General features: G+C 39.5%; 1 long non-coding RNA gene and 1 pseudogene across 1 annotated transcript in view; one reads left to right on the forward strand and one right to left on the reverse strand.

The window, feature by feature from the left end:
- LOC134478546 (uncharacterized) overlaps window positions 1–23,481 on the reverse strand; it is a 364,684-nt gene that overhangs the window by 177,752 nt on the left and 163,451 nt on the right. The window lies entirely within an intron of this gene.
- Window positions 1,445–4,130, forward strand: LOC100734646 (denticleless protein homolog; annotated as a pseudogene).

The raw sequence follows: 23,481 nt of genomic DNA on the forward strand, positions 1-23,481 counted from the left end.
TGTAACCCAAAAGACCATTTCTTGTCATGTTTTCAGTTAACACCACTTAAGAATTTCCAGTAAGTGGCTCTAAAAACCATTACATTTTTCCCTAGCTTCTAAGTACATTAAATTTAATTATAGACTGAAAATCATTTTAAAAATAAATAAATCTTTTAGCCTTCATTAGAGCCCTCTGGAATTTTTTAAATATGGATTTAGAAATTGGAGATCATCCTATGTCTACTTATGCATATAAGCATAGTTCTTTCTATGCATATAAAGTAAACAGCTGAAAATTCTCTCTCCCATTTGCTTCTGGTTCTGTGCAAAAAAGGCAGAGCACACACTATATCTTTCTTCCCAGCTACCCTGAGAGAGAATTTAGTCTTATGGCTTCCAAGATTGACAAAAGAAAGCAGATTTGTCCAGTTATACTGAGATCTATATACTTTTTCTAACCCTACATGTTCTGAAGACAAAGCTCCAGATCTATGTCCAGCCAAGTCACTACAGTCCTGAAGTCTGTTCTGTCCCTGTAGAAGTTTGGGGATAGCAGGGGCAGCTCAAAATTGAGATTGTTTATTCAGACATCCACTCTACATGCAAATCCAAGGCAAGGTCCCCCATCCAGCCTTGTACAGAATAGAACTGGTCTGTCCATTTCCGTCTGTCAGATGTCCACATTATTGCTACGTTTGTTATAAACATGATAGAGGGAACTCATATTATTTGTTAGCCCTTAAACTGCAGTATGTTGGTAGATTCCTCAGAAACCCTGAAGAAAATAAAGAAAAGAATTTGTGAGTAGAAATGAGCATGTAGGAATTTAATGTTTTGGCTTGAAAAGAGAAAAATTCTGAGATGTCCTAAATGTATTACAAGCACCAGAGGACAAAAATGAAGAATGATGGGGCAGTTAGTTACTTAATGAGATATACGTCAGAGAAAAAAAAGACCACTTTACATTCCCAAACACTGGCTAAAACCCTAACTCAAATCTCATCAGCCCCCTTTAGGTGCCACCATATCCACCTTGCACCTCCAGCCCATGAGCAATTGCTTCCCCTTACAGGGAGGCCCTCTTATCCTACCATATTCTCAGCTTTATATAGCCCTCCCCCATCATCAATACCCAAGGTAGATTTTATATAATATACTAGGACAATCTCATCCCTAGACAAAAATTGGTATTTTGAAGAGTCTTATTCTTTTGCAAATAGAAACTAGAATATCTTTCAGTCAGGTTTCTGGAAAATTCAGGTCATCAGAATCTTCTCCACCTGAGTCCAGGACTATAGCTACCCTCCGGGCTCACTAGCAACACAGTACCATTAGTCAACAGTTCGAATTGCTACCCTGAGCACTGACTACACTCCTTGAGGAACTGATTCTTAACCCAGAAGAGGCCCCAGCCAGCATGACTGGATCCCACACAAGCACATTGTCAGAGTGCATCACCACAATGAGCTTCTCGGCAGTGGGCTTCAACAGACTTTACAGAGCTGCTACTGAAGGCCAAGCACCCAGAGAGAGGAGGAAGCTCAAGGACATCACAATCCAAACACAATACCCTAGCTTTTTAAAAAATTGTATGTATCACAATAATAGAAAACTAGCAAAGAGGATATGTTTAATTTTATTTCCTCAACTTACCACATCACTTTCGACTATAGACAAAATGTATGCCCCCCCCAAAAAAAATCATATATTAAATCCTAATGCCCAAGGTAATAATTTAGGAGATGGGCTTTTGGGAGGTGATTAGTTCACTAGAATGGAGTCTTCATCAATGTGATGGGAGCTTACGAAGAAGTTCCCAGAGAACCCCCTTCTCCTTTCCACTATAAAAATACAGCAAGTGTTTAAATTCAAGAGACTGAATTACAGTAAAAGATAACTTGCCATTCAATGGTAGGAGTTGAAGGCAATAACAGTGGTGTCAGGGGTGCAAATTAATGATTTCTGCTGCATTTAGGAGACAGTTTCACTGTTTTTTCCTCAGCTGAGCCTTTCCACCTGGCCCAGGCACTCTTCAATTCTGTGCTCTTGCCAGCCCCAGTTTGATGTCCTTAGAAATGAGTGGTCTTTGCATTGCCCTCTACAGTCCCTTCTTACTGGTCATCAATGCAGCTGTTACAATGGCACACTTCTTACAGAGAAATAGGAATCCAGATTCCTCCTTTTGGATGCACCTTCTCTGCTGCTCCCATATATGAAACATATATTAGCAGTTACCAATGAAGAAGGCTTTGTAGCATAGAATCACAAACTAGTAGAAAAAAGTGCTTCAAAGAATGGATGGCTCACTGGAATGCTATCTTTGACTTGGCCTGGGTCCCAGGCAAGCTCAAACTTGTTACAGCAGCCAGTGATCAAACAGCCAAATTTTGGGACATAAAAGCTGGTGAGTTGATTGGAACATGCAAGGTCATCAGTGCAGTCTCAAGTCAGTTGCGCTTTCTAAGTTTTAGAAAGTGTATCCTGTACAGGTGGAAGAGACAGTAACATGATGGTCTGGGATACCAGTTGCAGTAAAAAAGATGGGTTCTAGGGGCAAGTGAACTAAATCAATGGAACTTATAATCTGTCAGACAAGCAAACACCTTCAAAGTCCAAAAAGAAACAGAATTCTAAAGAACTTGTTCCTTCTGTGAATTTCCAGAAGAGTGTTACTATAGCTGTTTTTCCAAGATGAGAATACAATAGTTTCAGGAGGAGCTGTGGATGGAATAATAAAAATATGGGATTTACACAAGAATTTTACTGCTTATTGACAAGAATCTTTAACATCTAAATCTTTCTTGTGCCCAGGTAGCAGCACTCAAAAACTAGGATACTCCAGTTGATTTTGTATTCAACTGGCACCACTTTATTTGCTAATTGCACAGAGGACAACATCTATATGTTCAGTATTACTGGATTAAAGACCTCTCTGGTTGTTGTCTTCAGTGGACACCAGAACTCTATCTTTTACTAAAATCAAGTCTTAGTCCAGATGACCAGTTTTTACTCAGTGGTTTGAGTAATGAAGCTGCCCACATATGGAAGGTCTCTACACCCTCGCATCCACCTACCGTGCTCCTGGGTCACTCTTAAGAGGTCAGTTTTGTGTGCTAGTGTTCGTCTGACTTCACCAAAATTGCTACCTGCTCTGCTGACAGCACATTAAAAATCTGGCACTTGAATAGAGGCTTAGAGGAGAAACCAGGAGCAGATATGAATTCCATAGTGGGTCTGTTCCTCTCAGAAGAAAAAAACAGACAAGATCAAGCCTGTAGGAGTAAAAAGTACCCAGAAGACACCTGTCAAAGCCCCAAGGGCAAAGAGCAACCCAAGCCTGAGTACAGAGCTGAGCTGGAAACCTCCCTCTCTCTTCAAATACCCACACAGTCTCCATCAAAACCCTTTCCACCAAGGCATGCTCTTCCATCTGCAGAAGAAGCATGGTTTCCTCTGTCTCTCCTAAGTCACTCTCATCTTTTAAGATATCACTTAGAAACTGGATGACTCAAAAACTTTCCTTGTCACTGCCCATCACTCTGCCTGCATCTGAGACCAAGATCACATCTCCAAGAAAAGCCTCATGCCTGTGAGCAAGAAGTCATCTGTAGTAGACTTTTTGCTCTGAGTCTAGAAATACAGTGAAGAGAAAACTAGACTTGAGCTGTCTGTTGAGTGTGAAACATTGCAGCTGTATGACTGGGCTTTATGGCCAAGTTGTATGAAGATCTGGATCTATGCTATCTTGCCAGAAATGAGAAAGACCTTAGAAAAGACTCCCCAGGGCCTATATAAGCCAGCAAGAATAAAGAACCACCACAAGTACCTCTGCCTCCTTCCCCCATCAGTTCTTACACTTCAGAAACCCGTACACTGCTGCCTCTTCTTCTGAGACCATGTGGCAAAGGCTCAGAAGTGGTGGAGAAAGAGAACAGCTCCCCAGAGAATAAGAACTGGTTGTTGGCCATGGCTGCCAAACTGAAGGCTGAGAACTCATCTCCATGAAAGCCCGTCACCCCAGACATTCCAGGAGGCAGAATGGAAAGTTGTCACCAGGCATGGTCACCATCACCACCAGCTCCATGAGGAAAATCTGTACCTACTTCCACAGAAAGTTCCAGGCTGACTTCTGTAGTCCCAAACACTGAAAGGAATTATAGCTTCTGATCTGAGTGGGTTAATTGAACTCTGGTCCACTAAACCGAAAGGAAAAGGAATGACTAATCCTGGTCTTAATGAAGTAAATTTGTCACCCTGTAGCATTTTGAAAAAAGAGTCTTCACTTTGTAAATTACCTATTCTTTCTACAATTAAGATGTCCCAGTACTCGGAGGCAAGCCAGACCAAGCCCTGTCCCTGTTCCCTGGCACGAGAGTGCTCAGTGGAGAGCACTTGGGGCAGCAGCTGCTGGAGAAGTCCTCTGCAGATGTCTCTGTATCTTCCCTACTTACCAGCATCATTATATTTGAAATACATGATCTTTCTCTGTGATAAAAAAGACAACTTGCCATTAATCTTTTTCTAAATACTCTCCCTCACTTCAAACACATTTATCTTAACATTTTTCCAACTTTATGAAGCAGTTTTAGAAGTCTTTCTTTGTGAGTATCAAAGTTTTGACCAAAAATACAGTGAATTTTGCAACTAATCCCAGAAAGTAAGGTTCATAAAAATTTTAGATTGTCCTCATGCATCTTTTCTGAACCTGGCACCATGTGACTTCGGATTCTTCCCAAAGTCATAATGATCATGAAAGGTTAACGTTTTAAATTCTGTTCAGGGCATGGAGACAGCCACAACCACACTACTAAAAGTACTCATGAAAGTAGACTTCCAGCTCTCGGAGAACATGGCGGACAGACAACAGCAACTACTGAAGCCTCTCTGAAAGGCTCGGCTCAGAGGCCAGGAATGATGCGGACTAAGGAGATACGAACCAGTAGAGATATGCTCTGCTGACTCAGGAACGAACTGGGCTGAGAGAATCCAACTTAGGATACAGTCCTGGCGCTAAAATAGGAACAGAAAAGTCTCGGTGTAGAGGCTCGACCGCGCGCCATTGGAAACCGCGATTTGGGTTTCCCGCCGCCCGGCGGCTGGCTGCCTCCACAGCGGCTCGGCAAGGAGAGACGCGCCGAGCTCTGGGAACGGGAGTCTGCGAACGGAGTCGGAAACAGAACGGACAAAGAGGCGTACACGAAAACTGACTGGTGGCGAGGTGAGAGAGAAACTGACTCCCTACCACAGTTTGACTCCAGCGGAGGTTTTTCTGGGCGCGGGCAGTCCTGTAAGAGCAGGGCGCGGTGGCAACTCCAGCCACACATTCCCCTCTCGGACGGGATGGGAACTTTCTCGTGAAAAGTGCCTGGCCTGAGTGACGCTGCTGGCGGACTCCCTAGGCTGGCCTAACCCAGATCCCAGAGCCTGACGGTGGCCCGGAGGAGCGACCGACTCCTGCGTAGGCAGCCTCCTCCACAACTCCCTGGGGCGCAGCGGTGGGCGGGAACAACTAGCCAGCGCAATTTGATCAGGCTGTGGCTGACAGGCAGGGAAGCCGGGCCTCCTATGTAAGCTTGCATTTTATAAGGAACAGAAAATATGGGGAAGGGAAGCAACAAAAAAGGCTCCTCGGCCCCCAATCCTGAGAATCAGGAAATAGTGGACACCGCACCAATATACATTAAGCGACATCTAGAGAGCCTCATAGACCAATTCAGGAATGAAGTTATCAATGACCTGAAGCTAGAAGTATGCAGAATAGTTAGAGAAATGCTAAGCACCACCCAGGAAAAAGCAGATGGTGGAATGGAAGAACAGAAAAAGAGGGGAGAATTGCTTAATGGAGAAAACAGAGAAAGCATTGAGTATGTGAAGCAGGTTCAAAGGGACTATCAAGAAATTAAGAAGTCTATCCCAGACTGGCATAACAGCTTGAAAGAAACTAAGGACAGACTATCTGAATTGGAGGGCAGACTTGAAACATGGGAGAATGAAATGAAAAACTTCTTAAAAATAACAAAGAAACACACAGCAATAATACAAAGACAAGAAGATGATAAGAGGAGCCATAACTTAAGGATTAAGAACATAAAAGAAGAAGTAGGGACACAAACAAGTGAACTACAAAAGCTACTCACAGAAATAATCCAGGAGAATTTTCCTAATTTAGTAAAAGGTAAATATACTCAGATGTATGAGGCATACAGGACCCCAGCTACCTACAACCCTAACAGAGAAACACCCAGGCATATAATAATAAAAATTCCAGAAATTCAATACAAGAACAGAATATTAAAAGCTGTAAGAGACAAGAAACAGATCACTTACAAGGGAATACCCATCAGAATTACAGCAGATTTCTCTTCACAAACCATCAAATCACGAAGAGCATGGGGAGAAATAATTCAAGCTTTGAAAGATAATAATCTCCAGCCAAGATTGAGATATCCTGCACAACTGTCCCTGGAAATTGATGGAAAAACGAGGTGCTTCCAGGATAAAGAGGAACTGGGGGAATTTGCAACCACCAATTCAACCCTACAGAAAGTATTGCAGGATATTCTAAAAAAAGAAAAATACAAAGAACCCAGAAATAGTGGCGGGGAGGCCACAACGAATGGAGCAGAGAACAAAATGAAGAAGACAAACTGACAGCTACTGACAGAAAAAGAGCTCAACAGAAATGAGACAGAGAAGATTGGATGATAGGAACAGCTTTTTTTGGAGAAAATGACATCTTAATAGGTAATGCTGATTTAGTACCATCTTGTTTTGAAGTCTCATCTAGGTTTTGTTCTTCTGTCTCCAATGGTCTAAACAGGTTGTATCTTATTGGATTTTGTTATGTACGATAGTATAAGCAAAAACCTTTTAAAGACAAGGAGATTATACAGAGACTATTGTACATTTTCTGTTAGTCGATTCTAAATACTCTATAATGCTGTCATTCTCTTAAATGGTTTTACATTGTTTTGATATACTTAATGCTACAGTATATGAAGTTGTACTCAAGGACTTCAGGGAGGGAGTCAATATGGTAACTATTTTTAGGTCAGGATTATCTGGTGGTGAAACACTATTCTGCTTAAATGGTTATGTTTTGATCTGCCCTGGTTCGCTGTTATGCCCTCTTTTTTCTCAATCTCCACTCCATTATTTACTTTTTTATTTTTATCCATTTAATTAAAGGGAAAAATATAGCAGGATATAATATAGTAACCCACTTTGACTTTCTATTATCTCGATTTGAAGCCCTGTATTACTCTCACCATCTTGTTTTTGACTGAGGTTCCTCTATTCTGTTTTGCTGGATAGTATCAGGTTCAAAAGTTTAGGCATCAGCTGAGAAGATAATGAGATTCATTATAACGCCCATTCTCGTTGACTTTTATCTACTTTTGAAGACCTACAATATCTCCAATGTTTTGGTTTTGTCGGTTTTATTCTTTACTGTTTTGTTCAATTGTATTACAACTAATGATATAGGCAATTCTATTAGAAATAGCGGGAGGCATTATGGTAACCATTGTTGATCACCTTGTATTATGTTTTTATATTATCTATTATGTCCACCCTTTTGACTTGACCGATTCTGTTCTGTTATGTCACATTTGGTTTTACTCTCTTCCAAAAAAGCAATAAGAACCGTGGGAGCAATGAAACCCAAAATGTGTAATAGTCACTGTACAAAAGAGAGGAAAAGAAAGTGCTCTAAACTATATAACTGCATGTATATTTAAATGTATAAGATAGAAAATGATATCACAGAGTTTTATTGGATCATTGAACAGAACTGTTTGCAGTATCATTGTTGGAATGTCCACTCTACAAGCTTTAATTTTGTGACTTCAACAATTATTTCTAAGATGGCAATATGTAATCCATTAACTAGTGATTTCCTACTGCGCATTTTTTTCTTCTGTAAATCTGTATAACTTGTACCCCTTCACTGTTTTTTTTTCTTTCTTTTCTTTTCTCCTTAAATAAAAATTAAAAAAAAAAAAAAGAAAAAAGAAAGTAGACTTCCAAAACTGCTGCAGAAAGTGTCAAGAATTATGAGAGAACTGTGTTCAGAGTAAGAGGAAGCATTTTGAAAGGAATTAATGATCACGTGACTTATACTGTAACAAAGTTTTATAAACATTCACTTTATTTTTTAATCACATGCACATGAACCAGGAATAGGCCCAATCCAGATATGGAATCTGCAAGCCTATTGATCTTGCACTTTCAGCCTCCAGAAATGAATTAGAAATAAATTTCTGTTATTTATAAGCACTTCAGTTTATAGTATTTTTTGTTATAGTAGCCCAAAGGGACAAAGACAATTTCTGCAGATGTAAACTAACAATAACCAATTGTATTTGATAATTTGTTTAACTAATCTGAATATGCACTGAGGGTTTAATACAATCTAAGCTCTTGACTTAAGTACTTTACATAGGTTACTTCTTTTTGTCCTCAAAAGAAACAGTGAATTAGGTTTCCTTTATCTCCATTTTCACATAATGGAACTGAGACCATTATAGGTTTAGAAACACTTCCAATATCAGGTAGAGAATGATAAAAGTGAGCATTTAAAGCTAAAACCTGGAAATCATACAAGATGGACCCTGTAGAAGAATAAACTCATTGGTTCCCATTTGCAAGAGCTTATAATCTAGCTGGAGAGGAAAAAGTCTTAAAGCTGTAAAAGATAAACTGTGATAATACTGCTGTATAAACTAAAATTTCAACCTTTAAAAGAGAATACAATTTAAAAACTGAGGATATCATTACTGAGTTAAGCATCTAGGATACCAAAAATATTATGATTTGAAGTTACTATCACCATATTGGAACTAATAAATAAGTTACAACCATTTTCCTTGCATGAAAAACAGCAGAGATATTTAATTCAAAGATTTATTCAGATACACTGAATCAGTACAAACTACTTTAAGAAATATGTTCAATTACCCAGAATATATTTAAAAACAGAAGACACAGAGATAGCAAAAATCAAACCCCAAACTGAAGCAGTTTCTGAACAAGAAAGACAGCACAAATATAATAGAAATGCTATGCATATAAATGCAGAAGATATTCTAGAATTTGAAAACTGCGAAGGAAAATGTATAGTTCATTGTGTCCTGAATAAAACTAACAGGGAGGTATCAGTATTTAAACTTATTTAGTTAAAAACTTACATTTCAAAAATTTACCAGCAATAATTGTATATATATCAAAAGGGAAAAATATATGCTTTCCAAGGACATAAGATGAAATCTGTTCTCTGAATGCTAGGAAGAATATGATATCTCTATAATCTATGAATAAGTGACATTGATTCTATGCCCAAATCAGGTATAGTTCTAATTCATGTATAAATTAACACATTCCTAAACTGTTAAAGTGCATAATATTTATTGCCAAATAATTCTCTGCAGAGAACTTAAAAGGGGAGAAAATTTGAATGAAGAAATATGGCTGGGCTCCTTTTAGTAAAATTAAAATTTTATTCTGAAATTATCTCTGGCCATGATAATAATAAAATTTAACAAATATTCATTCACTAGGCAGTCTTACTTCTGTAATTACCTGTATAATACACACCATGTCATAGAACTGGCTACCAGGATTATAAAATCCACTAGAAGGTTTTCCATAGTAAGTGTCAATAGCATCATCTCGCAGAAATGTTTATGTGCACAGTTTGTAGTCAACCATTTTCACATATTTTTAACAGTCCATATTCACATACAGCCCATACTCAACACATTTCCACATATTTTAACAGCATATTACAGGCACGTTGTTGTTCAATAAAACCCAAACCACTGCTTAGACACAACTGTAGCTGTTGATATAATTAAAATTTGCAAAGCAAAAAGTAAAAACGAAGTACAACTGGACATAAGTAGATGCTAGCATACATTTCAGAGATGTACATATTTGGTTATAATAAACTGCTTAAAAGGACAGGATGTTAACATCACAAACAGGAACGCTGTATTTTCTAGAATCTGACATTTTCAGCAGTTGAGATTTACTATATTTTGGAAATGGAAATACCACAACGAAAACAAAATGCTATAAATAGGCAGCTGTCTTTTATTCTCAGAAACCATTGGTATACTCTGGCAATATGAAAATAATAATAAAACAAGTTGTTCTTCGGCCAAAAAAAAGGGAAGGATAGAGGATTAGGCTGGCTGATGGTGTCCCCATCTGACTAAGAGGAAGAGCAAAGACTTCCAAAGAACAGTGATGTTGGTACCAAGGCTGGCTGATGTCATTACTGTAATAAAAATTAGAGAACACAAACGCAGGCAAAGACAGACCCTTACCCAAGTTTATTGTTGTTGTTGTTGTTGTTTTACTAGGGCAGGATTTTAAAAAGGGTAAAGAATATAATATAAATTTGGTACAATCTTCCCTTTATAAAAGGCAGAGTGTATTTACTGTTTGGATAAATAGTAGGAGAAAGACTACAATACAAAAAATAAGTTTTCTGAAAATTTTCAGTACTGTTAACATATATGATGCTGGTGAAACTCTTGGTTAAACTACTTACTATCCACAGACTTGATCTAGAAAACAATTTCTCACAGTTTCTTTGTCTGTACAACAGGATATAATTCACATTTTCTAGGGGAAAATGTTGGACATTTTAAGATGCGCAAAGCATGTCTATTTTTCTCTAGAATCATGTTCTGGTTGTTACCCTCAAACTAGGTGGTAGCACCTTAAGGAAGTGATTGGATTCTCCTCAGAAGGAATGGAAATGATATATTTCAAATTTCTCAAATTGCTTATGATTTCTTTAGCATCTTCAAACATATTAGTTTAACTTCAATATCCTATAAAGAATCATTATAAAATCAGGTACTTGAGATATTCTGGATTTCCCTCAGAGCCTGTGTCTGTGTTTCCATAGCACACATGCTATGGCGTCTAAGATAAATGAGCAGAGCCAGAAAAGAAGAGGTATCATCTGACATGCAGCGGTTCTGCCCAACAGAACCAAAGCACTGGCCCCAGAGAAGTGGGCTGCACAGATTCCTTCATAACAACATGCAACATTTTATTGAATACAAGTGCATCTACCTCTTGCAGCTTTGCCCAATAGAAAAATAACAAGAGCCACACTGTAACTTAAATTCTCCTATGTCATAAAAAGGTAAAGAAGTGAAATTAATTTTAATGATGCATTTTCATTGGCTCCCAAATCCAGAATACTATTGTTGCAATATGTATTCAATCTTTAAGATCTAGAAGATAGTTTACACTCACGATGATAGAAAAAATATAACCCCTTTCAGCTGGGAGAGCAAGCATTGAATTGAGATTTGCTTTCTAATTCCTTTCTGTCAAATATGTTCTATGGGACCTTGGGCAAGATCATTAAACTCTACATTCTCAGATTCCTCTTATATGACACAAGGATGGTATCACAGAGGTAGGGTAAGAATTAAATGGACTAACACATATAAATGGCTTAGGAAATTGTCTATTATTTTGTATGGCTGCCAGAGTAAAATATCACAGAGCAGGTGCCTTGAATAATCAACAATACTTTCTCATAGTACTAAAAGCCCAAACCCCAAGATTATGGTGCCAGTAGGGTCAGTTTCCCCTGATACCTCTCGCCTGATTAGCATTCAGCCATGTTCCCTGTGTCCTTACATAGTCCCACCTCTGGGAGGGAAACCCTGGTGCCTCAGAGTGTATCCCTCCCTCTCCTCATAAGGACAACAGCCAGGTTGGATTAGAGCCCTCCCTCACAGACTTATTTTAAAGTAATAATTCTCTTAAAGGCCCTATTCCCAGAAGCCCCAATCATATGTTGAGGCACTGATGATTAGGACTTTGACATTGGAACCTTGGGAGACATAATTCAGCCCAATACATTCGAAGGAATCCCATTAGTATATATGAATATTATTGATAAGCATAATTTTCAAATGAAAAACCATTTATTCCTATATTATTTTTTATTATTTATTTACTTATTCATTAAAAATTTGGAGTCAGTGGCCTTCTACATGCTAAATAATGGACTTCCTGTCCTGCTGGGGAGACAAACACACAATCGCAGTATCACCTGATGAACCCATCTTCACCCCTGGCCATGACTGTGTACTTAACCAATATCCCTGGCTATGCCAGTCAGGGGGCACTTGCACTGATATCATTAATATTAGGCAGGAAATACAAAATGGCATTGCTGAGGAAAAGGAGAAAGCATTTGTCTCAACTATCAATTTGCAAGTGCCTCTTTCCACCATAATAACCCATCTTGAAAACTGAGACCAAGAGAGATGGAGGGTGCATAAGGGGGACAGAAAAACAGCAGCCATATAAACAAGAGACTCTGTCTTAGGTAAATTGATGTCCTGCATGCAGTAGACTACATAGGAGATTTTTGCCTCAGAGGCAGAATTGATAAGCCCTATTACTTAAAACATGACCTTTGAACAACTGTAGGCAAAGACTTCAGCTGAAATTATTATTAAAATAACTGAGCTCCTTTTAAATTGCATTAACTCTGAAAAACTTGGAATACAAAAGTATAAAACACTTCCATCCTGAGGCACTGGCATGCATTTTTTAAAAAGTGCAAAACACTCACCTGCCCACACACAGACAAACACGCTAATACACAAACACACACAGCGGAGTCTGTGTCATAAACCAAGTTGGTGAGAGAATGCCACTGGTTAGCATGAGTCCTTGCTTCAGTGATCATGGAAATTAAAACTGAAGGGACAGCATGAATTTACAAGCAAACCTTTTAACTGGAAAGTAGGAGAAAATGAGGAAAGTACTTAGCTTGAGAAGAAGATGAAGGGGAAAGATTAGGCTCACACATTAACAGAGAGAAGGGACCAGATTTATGGGATTGCTGAAGGGGGCTAATGTTTGGTTGATCACTATGTCAGTTCTGGCTTGGCAACTCCAGGAAAAGTCCTTGTGACCTAAAAGCAATCCAGTTTTCAGGAGAATGATTGCTCCTTCTTGGGAGAAAAGGGGTCTCTGTTTTGAGCCTGCTTCAGAATCTAAGGTGACAGTAGGTTTAGTGTGATGACCGGAGACTTTTGGGCTCCCATTTCAGGGTATAAAAACTTGACTTGAATGTCTCTGTCTCTTGTCTTGGTGTCTTCTCTTGAAAGAGAATGAGATAAATTTAGGGTTTATGCACTGTAACTTGTATTACCACACATCCAAAATGACTAACCTGCTTATGTACAGTCTGAGGAGCAACCTGACCCCAAATTTTAAGGTAATAAAGGAGGCAGATACAAAATGAAGGCAAAGATGCCAAGTTTATCCTGTTTTAATTACCCATTTGGGCATTTGTAGATCCAAGCAAAGAGTTTCATTTTGTTCTACACTGCTCTGCTCTGCTCTGCTCTGCTCTGTTCTGTTTTGTTTTGTTTTGTTTTGTTGTATCAAAAACAGCTTTCAGGTCTCAAACTTCCTCAAAAGAAAATAGAAATCATGTTTTTAATGAGTAATAGGTTAAGGCCCTAGAGTTTGTCTGTGGAGTTCCTCTATGGGGATCCCCAAAAGTTTTATTTTCTCATACACTTTATTCTTGGAGAGACTGTGGTGATGGAATCCTGATTTTGATGACACATCTGACTTTTCAGGTCCATAAGATTGATCAGGAGAGAAAATAGGTAGAGAAGAATGCTTACCATAGTTTTAAAAGATAACAGATAGTGAGTAAAGACACAAGAGTATTACCTTCCCTTGTCCCTATTGTCGCCTCTATCCAAAAAGAAAGAGGGGTGGATAGGTATCTTCCAGACTACACCGGAGTAATAAAAAAAAAAACGCTGGAATTAAATCTTACATTGGTACCGAAGTTCACTGGAGACTAGCACGTGTTTAATGCAAATGTGGGCTCAAAACTTCTCATCTGACTTTTTAATTTGTGTATCTTACCGTGATATTTTTAAGTCTTCCTTTAAAGCTATGACAGCTGCCTGGGCCAGGTAGACCATATTACCCGTTGCACCTAAAATTCCTGCATTCTTTGTGGTCCCTGGTTAGGTAGCATCCTGCATGATGATTTTTCTAACAAATTGAAGCTTATATATATATCTGATTTTACACTACATTTTGAACAATTATAAAGTTCTCAGAAGCAGAAAAGAAGGGCTCCTTATCTCTGCTCCCAGGACCATCAGAGTGGCTTCCAATTTCCTAAGGACTGATAAATAATAGACCAAAACAAAAGGTAAAAGAAGTATCATAGAGGGACGCCACAGACAGCCGTTAAGTTCACCATCTAAATAAAGATCCCAGGTGGTCATTTAGGGATACAGAAAACACAAGTGTGGAGAGCATCATCCTACAGGGGCAACAAATTAGGAAAACTGAGAATTTGTGAATAGCATTTAGTGTCTTAATCAGATAAAATGAGCAACAAAGATTCTCTGACACATGTTTGATGATATACATAATTGTCACTGTGCTGCATGCTAATTAGGCATCAATCTTAAGTAGTTCATCTAAATGGCTATGATTGGAATGACATTCTCATAGCCTACTTCAGCATTTCTGAGCAAGGAATAAAGGAGACAAACCCACCCAGGCAGAAATGGGGGTTCCTCAGAAGCTCCCACAGTGAGGAGGGGCTCACAGCCTCTTTGATAAATGCCCTCACCTTCAGGGTCTTTTTCAGAGAAGGCATTGGACCCAGAGTACTAACAGCTGCAGGCCACAAGATGTCTTTCCCATTCTACCCACAGGTTCTCCCTGGAATTTCTGAGTGTCATTATTTAATTCTTATCCCACATCTTTTCTGTTATGCAGGGCTAATTCCAGGCTTCCCTTCTCAGCCAAGTGACATTGAGCAGGAATGCATTTCCTAAAACAGTATGGAAGGGGTGCAGAGATTGCATCCTGTCCCAGCACACTGCTCCTGGCAGCCAGAGCCCATGACCTAGGCAGTCTGGAAACACACACTCTGAAAACCAGCATTTTTCTGACCACCCACTGCATCCAGAAAGCTCCGTAGGTTTGCATGGATGACCCTTCCTTGGTATATAAAGATTTTTCCTGTGCACTGAATGCAGACTAAGGAGCAAGAACAAGCATTAGCCAGAACATGGCAAGTTCATAGGGTGACTTGGGACAGAGCTCAGTGGGCACCTTCCTCTCATGCTCCCAGCTACAGCTGCATTTAGGCAGATCTTTGAGTTTTTCTGACTCCAAGGTTAGGCAAATACTAGATTTCATTTGCTTCTCATAACAAATAAGAAAGACCCTCAGGTTAATGAAATCCCTCTACCTAAGAAAAAAGGGAACTCAGGGCCAAAGATAGTCTCTTTGCTACAAGATAAATGGATTTAAAATTACAGTTTAAAGGCAAATGAGTTGTTTAAATATCTGTACAATACAATAGAAAACATCGTGAATGTCTAATTTTTTTAATTTTATTACAATAAAGGACATATGAGCATTGATTGCAAAAAAATGTTAATAGTGTCCCTCACTTCAAACACATTCGCCATTCCTGACACTTTCTGAAGCAGTTCTGAAAGTACTCTTTCATGAGTACCTTTAGTTGTGCTGTCTGCCAACTTCAATATATTGAATCAATTCAAAACATTGAACTTTCATGGTCATTTTGACTTTGGAGAAGAGCCAAAAGTCACACAGTGCCAAATACAGTGGTTGAGAACATACCACCTTGACAGAAATTGCCATAAATATTTTTCATTGATTCAGAACATCAAGGCAGCCTCCATGGTGCAATTAAAGAGAGTATTTTATCTCCTATTCACTACCGTCTCCACAACAGGGCCAGAAAAGCCTTGGGCAAGTAAAATCAGACAAATCTCTTACGTATATATACATATATGCTCATATGTGTTTACATGTGTGTATCTGTGGATGTGTACACATATTTGCACACATAAATGACATAACCATGCATGCAGGTGTCCAAAGTCTCCTCACATAGGAAAAAATAGATTTTTCACAAGAGAGAAATTATTACAAATATGCTTTAAAGATACATTATTTTAAAAAAAAAACTAGTTACTATGGGAGGCTAAGGCTAAAATGTGGCAAGTTCAAACCGAGCCAGCTCACTTAGCAAGACCTCATCTCAAAAAATTTTGAGAAGGGCTATGGATAGAGCTCATTGCAAAGGTCCCAGGCCTAAAAAGAAGCAGGGATATAGCTCCATGGTATGGGGCTAGCCTAGCATGCACAAGGCCCTGGTTTAATTCACAAAACTTCCAAAAAAATAATTATTATTTTATCATTATTTATGAAAAGAATGAAGTAAGATACATTGTAAAACTGAAGATTATGGTCAGAATGTCACCGTTTCCTGAAAGCAGAGCAAGAGACATAAGCAGGAAAACCTCAAACACATGCCACAGTTGTGAGGTGAAAACTTTGTGCTCTGAGTTCAACCTCAGTGGACAAACACCTTCAAGACACCTTAATCAAGCAGCTCTCTACGGGAGACGAAGAACCCTGAGGGCTTCTACAAACACAAGTCAAAACCAGATTGGGTCCTGGACAGATTTGTAAAACTATGTCTGAGAACAAGGCTTTAAAAACTCATATATTTTAGCTACAAGGCAAAAATTTAAATAATAATAATTTCAATAATTCCTACTCAATCCTCACTTTTAAACATATTTACAGATTGTTATGACAACACTGAATACCAAGTAGGCCTACCATGTTACAAAAGCTAATACTTCACACATGATTTCTGTTAATATCAAGAAAAGAACTTCTTTGAAGCATTGAATCTCCAGATATATTATATTCTTCTCAAGAAAACTTATTCAGGACTTTTAAAAAGAAACATTAGTTTGTGCATTGAATTTTTAAACACCTCACCAACTTACATGGGCATACACACACACACACACACACACACACACACACACACACACATACACACACATCAAAAGAGATTAAAATTTCTGTATTATATTAAACTCCATATATTTACCAAAAAGGAACAGAGTACTAAAATACTAAAAGGCAAAGCATAATGTACTCTAAATTTTCAAATCTGAGCTTCACAAAAGGGACTATAAAATATACCGTATTACAAAAACAATGAAATTCCAGAAATGGCAGAAAGAGGTAATTCTCTAGAATTGAAGAATTTGAAGAAAAATACAATCCTGAAATAAATTTAATGTCTGAGAATGGGAAAATTTTGATGCCAGTGAAAGAAACAAGGACAATCCAATGAGGCTCTAGAAAAATGACAATGAATCATGGCAGAATCATGGGACAAAATATTCAGTCCAGTGTTGAAGATTCAGAAATAAAATTCAATGATAAGTCAGAGCCCAAAACTGGTTTTAAATCCACCTCCTGGGAGCTGCTGAGTGACATTAGTTCTCAGCCTGTTAAGGTTTGGATCATGGGTAGAAGGCATGGTCCCCAGTGCACAGTGTGTAGAGGTAACTGGGTCAGAAGTCGATGACTCATTGATGAGATCATAATTTGAGAGCTGGGGATTTAGCTCAGTGGCTCAAGCACTGGCCTAGAAAGTAAGTGCAAAGTCATGAGTTCAATCCCTGGTACCAAAAAATAGAGAGATTATAATTTGATACATTAATCGGATGCGGTAATGGAAACAAAAAGTGGGACCTCATTTAAGGGAGTGTGGGCTGTGGAGCTATGACCATAGGGCTTGTGTCTGTGCTGGCTCTTTTCGTCTCTGCTTCCTGGTTGCCATGAGATGAGCAGCTTTCCTGTCATGCCCTTCTGCCATGTTGTTCCTGCCTCACCACAGGCCTAAAGCATTGAAAACAACTGACCCCAGGCTACAACACCTGAAAGCATGAATCAAAATAAACCTTTTCTCCTTTAAGTTATTTTCTTCAGGTATTTTGTCACCGTGACAAAGAGCTAATGCATGATCTAAAGACATTTCTGAGAGTTTCAGGGATGGCACACTTACTGTCAGTCGTAGGTTGAAAAGAAAAGCAAAGGAAAAGGATAAAGATGGTTAAAGAGGGGAAAGAAAGATAAAATGCTGCATCAATATAGCCAAGAAAGAGTGATGGTTCATGCACATGAAACATCAGAAGCATAGAGGATCAAGAGCAAGTGCTGAGCTCGGTCGCTATATGCATTGTTAGCTTCTGTCTAAGTAAAGGTAACCTACTACCAGGATTGCTGTGAGGCTTAAGAGTCAAAGCTCTCAGGAAAGCACCCAGCCCCATCTGTATTCTCTGCCTATCTGTTGTCAATAGCATCGTCACAGTCATAGAAGCAAAAATCCTGATGTCCAAGGTCTCCATCAAACAAATTTCCTGATTCTCCCCACTACCTATATGGCTTTTATCCCTGAATTTAGCTTCTTTCTAGTGCACCTTCATCAGGGATTTTCTTCATCTCATTCATTTTACCTTAACTATCCTCACCCAGAATCAATCATTGCTGGATTTTTTATCTTAGTTATATGTATAGAATTACCAGAATAACGTCAATATATTTTGTTTTCTCATTCTTAAAGCACAAGATAAACCTTCTGAGGCATGTACTAGAGAAAAGAAGTCATGATCTCCGTCGATAGCTGGCATTTTGAAACAAAGGCACTATTACAGAGCTTGATTTTACGCCCAACTTTACTAACTTTCAAGGAAAAATTGATAGTTTGCTAAATTTATCTAGTTCACCAGGCTAATTTACCAAGATGGAACACTCAGGGCTATTTTTATGGCACTGGTGCTGAGAATGCACATAGAAAGTCCTCACTAAGAATCAGCAGTTAGCGATGCTTGTTTGAACTATAATCTTCACAGACATTGGATGCACAGTTATCACTATTGAGAGAAGGGTTCGGTTCTATGGAAATAGAGAAGTAAAAGTTAATGCTTCCTCTCAAGCAAAGCAAACTGGGACCACAGCATGTTTTACTCTCTTTAGGCCTCCTGAGTGGCAAGTTTCACCTAGAGTTTGGAAAATGTTCCTGGGATGAGCTCCACGTGTGCACCCTGAACAGTTCCACGTGATGGGGAATTAGAAGAGGAAAAGCCTCTTGCTATAATGAGGTCAACAGTCAGATCTACCCTAGGGAGACACACTGGGAGGGGGAGAGGAGCTTATGATGCAGACCGAGGATGCAATCTCATGCTGTTAAACAACACCTGGATGACCATAGTTTCCCTCACAAGGAAGAATCAACCAGTGCCAGCAAATGGAGCACAGAGCCGCCTCGTCTTACAGTGGGCCTTGACTGAGCCCATCATAAGTTGAAAACACTGCTAGTGAAAATACATTTAACAACCCAGGCATGGAGGGATATGGCTATAATCCCAGCACTCTGGAAGGCTGAGGCAGGAGGATTCCAAATTGATGCCCCATTCAGGCAATTTAGCAACTCAGCAGGACCTTGTCTCAGAAGACGAAAAAAGGGCTAGAGGTGTATCTCAGTGTGAAGACTCTGGGTTCAATCCAAAATATTTCAAAATAAAATATATTTAATACATAACTTATGAATAATGTAGCTTGACAACCAGTACACTGGAGAGTACGATTGTTTCCCTTCATTATCATGTTGCTGGTTGACCCTGACCCTGACCCAGACCAGCATCTCAAAGATCAAAATTCACATTTCATTGTGAGAAATACATACTGTTTTTATACCATAAAAGTAAAAAACTCAAAGATCAGACTGTCATGGGAGCTATCAGCACTGCATGTCTGCAGTATCTCATCTAAAAGGCTGCAGAACTCTCTTTGTGTGATTTATCTGGGGAGAGGAGTGGAGGTGGCTCCCTGATACTGTTCCAAGTCTCTTACATCAAAAATGTCACCAAGATCAGGGACAAAGGAAGTGAGGGCAGAGCTGAGAGACAGTGTCTGTCAATACAACCAGTGACATTCCTGTTACCCACTTTTCATCCAGAATAATGCAGTTGTAAGAGTTTCTGCAACCCAATGCCCAGGCAAGAAAAGGGGGCACCAAAATATTTCGCCAAAGTATATCTGAACCTATCAAGTATCCAATACAATTCAGAGTTTAAACAGTGGGGATTTAGCTCCGTGACATAAGCACCTGCCTGGCAAGTGTGAGGTCATGAGTTCAATCCCTGGTACAAAATAATAAACAGTGGAAGGAAGAACTCAAAAAGCATGAAATTGATAAAATAAATAAATTTATGGATTATTGATTTTTAAACCAATATTAAAGTTTATGACTACAATAATATTTTCCCTAGGCAGGAAAATAGCCACTCTTGGCAGAATACGTATGATCCAAGTAAATACTGAATACTGGCAACTTTTTAAAACTATGTGTCTATTTCAAAATATATTGTCTACCTACTGTTTCTCCCAGTATTGTAGTAATATTATAGCATTAAAATACCCATTTCTCAGGTGATACAGACTGTGGTAATTAATGTTACCAAAATGATTTTTAGTATCCTTGTTCTTAATGTTGTAATCTACACTCTTTTTGAGAACACTTTCTCCTGAGTGCTAATGGATGGTTTATCTACCTGACAAACCTAGTCCTCTGGGACTAGAAGCACAATGTCAATTCCTTGGTATAACTAGAAGAGATGGCATCGTCAAAGGAAAATGTAAATCAATGGATGAAAGAAGTGGCTTTGCGGTGGGAAGGCTGGCTTTACTCTGCTGTAACCAAAAGGGTAACGTGAAAATCTCATCTGTTGGGCTGGAGCTGGCTGACATGGTCCTCCTTTGCCTCTGTGTGTCCTAGTCCTTTCTAGTCTGTAAATATATACCTTTAACTCAGTTTGTAAATCTCTAATTTGCTATGTTGCTTAGGGTTAGAACTTCCTCCTAGTCTTAAATCCTGTGGCGAACCGCTCTCATGGTCCACAGGTCAAGGCCCCAGAGACCTGGGAGGTCCTGTGGTGATATCCAATACAATTAGGGTGCAAAACCTTTATGGACAGTTAATAAAGAAGCAGTATTAATTGACAAAGTTGCTACCTATAAACCTTCAAATGAAGCAAAGTCTACACGGACTAGATTTTACCAAAATCTCCTAACTCTCAAGTATACTAAGAAGAGAACCTGTGTTTTAATCTTTTGTGAATCTCTTTGGGCAAATGATGCAAACAAAATACAAATTTCCCTAGAAAACTTTATTAGCTACTGTTACCAATTGGAACGAAAACTATTTTCCCACATATTCATCTTTCTTATTCCCACAAAATTTATTGCTCAGTTAAAATAACCTCTCATAGACAAACAGGAAGGAGATGGTCATGAGATAGGGGAGTTCTCAGTGGTTGGTTAGTGGTTTTATATATTTCAGAATACCCTCTGTCCAGACTGGGAAAATGCTGTGTGTCCGAGAAAGTCATCAGTATAACTATTCGGTTCATTTTTTGTGCTGACAGCACACTCAGCACCACTGAGAGCTATTTTTTGTTTTTGTTTTTTAAACTGTGTGTTTGGTGAAAGAACAAGGGAAGAGCTTGGCAGAGAGCAGGGAACGACACGAAGGAGAGTGAAACGGAAACCAATGGCAACAAATTAAAGTTTTTATGAACTGGACTGTGGATGTCGCTGAGTCATGTGCCACTGTATGGTGTGACATGTCCACCCTGACTTCAACACACAGCCAGTTTCTAGCCCCTAAACACAAACAGTGTATGCACAGAAGTACACTGTGTCTTCATAAAGTAGTAACAGTTGTGGGACTAAGAAGGTCCTGGATCTGACTGAGGAGGAAGCGTGAGATTTACCTACCTGGCTCAATCTCTAAGAATATGGAGGGCCAAGTACCAGTTAAGCCCATAGTCCTGGGGTTGGTGGAACCAGAAGGGAATATAATACAGCTAGTCTCTCTATAGTCAGCTTATGCTTCAAGTTGCATGTGTGACTCTTGTTCGGTTATGACCTTCAGAAGCGCACCCAAGCCTAAAGGTTAAATACTCCCAATGAAAAGAGCTCAGAATACCAGTCAGTGCACTGCCCTGTCCCCAAGCTCTCCAAACTGCTGAGGCCACTAGTCACTGTACCAAGTTCCTAAAGACAGCCCTTTAGTACAGGAGGTCTAGATATCACTACCCACTATCCCTACTCTAAATCCTTGACTTTTAGAAACATTCCTCTGCTGTACAACCCCCCATTAACCTCTGCCAGCTAGCTAAGATGCTAGAGAAAAACAAGTGCTTGCTCATAAGAAAAGTTCCAGCTCCCTCCTTAGTGACTTACAGTGGAGGACGGAGCCTGCTGCCAGCTGCTGAGGGACAGCTCCCTAAACCAGCCACACCGAGGCCTATTTTTCGACTGTCTGTCACAGTGACTAATCATAGCTCCCTGCTCTCTTCTCCACCTCATTTTCAAGTGACTTCTTTTCTCTGTAATTCATAAATCCTTACTTTCATGTGAGGCTTCTATATGATACTTTGTCAAATGCCATTTGAAAGCCCCTGCAGAAAATATAACCCGTGTCCGAGACTTCCTTCTCTCCACTCTTTCTTCAGTAATGAAATCAATTTTTTTTTAAGAGGAAGATACAGCACAAGGCAGAGACAGCTCCTGGACTTTGCCTTCTGCTGAGGATCCCAATGTGCTTCATACAAACTCTGTGTAATTTACCCTCACCATGTGCTTCCTGTGAAAGAAAATAAATCTGAATTCTTCCTTCACCAGAAACCTCTATTTCCTTGGAGCACTGTAGCAGACACCTGCAAGGATAAATCTATATTCCAAGTTGTCAAAGATTATGGGCGTCATATAATTAACATAATTAGACATTAAGAAAACACTAGGGTGACTGTTTAGAACTCAAATGTCCCCCCAAAAGTCTAGTGCATTTAGGTGATTGGATTATGGGAGTGCTATGCTCATCAGTGGATTTATCCCTTGATGAGTTAAGTAGCTGATAAACTGTTAGCAAGTGGGGCTGGCTGGCAGCGTGATCTAAAAGAATATAGCCTTGTTCCTGGCTCTCTCTCTCTCTCTCTCTCTCTCTCTCTCTCTCTCTCTTTCTCTCTCTGTCTCTCTCTGTCTTTGTCTCTGTCTCTCTCTCTTTCTGTCTGTCTCTGTGTCTGTCGCTCTCTCTGTGTCTCTCTCTGTCTCTGTCTCTCTCTCTGTCTGTCTCTGTCTGTCTCTCTCTCTGTGTCTCTCTGTCTCGGTCTCTCTTGGTCTCTCTCTGTGTCTGTCTCTCTCTGTGTGTCTCTGTCTCTCTCTGTCTGTCTCTCTGTGTCTGCCTCTCTCTGTGTCTCTCTCTGTCTCTGTCTCTCTGTCTGTCTCTCTGTCTGTCTCTCTGTCTCTGTCTCTCTCTGTCTGTCTCTCTCTGTGTCTGCCTCTCTCTCTCTCTGTGTCTCTCTCTGTCTCTGTCTCTCTGTCTATCTCTCTGTGTGTCTGTCTTTCTCTCTGTCTCTCTCTCTTTCTCTGTCTCTCTCTCTCTCTCTCTCTCTCTGTCTCTCTCTCATTTTTTCCTGGCTGCAATGGGTTCCTCCACTATGATGCTCCTGTCTTGGCGTTAATCTAAGTGCTCTAAATCCACTAAAACTGTGAGCCAAAACA

Source organism: Cavia porcellus, unplaced genomic scaffold (genome assembly GCF_034190915.1).
Source record: "Cavia porcellus strain 051 isolate PalLab524CR breed Dunkin Hartley unplaced genomic scaffold, mCavPor4.1 scaffold_13, whole genome shotgun sequence".
Classification (NCBI taxonomy): Eukaryota; Metazoa; Chordata; class Mammalia; order Rodentia; family Caviidae; genus Cavia; species Cavia porcellus.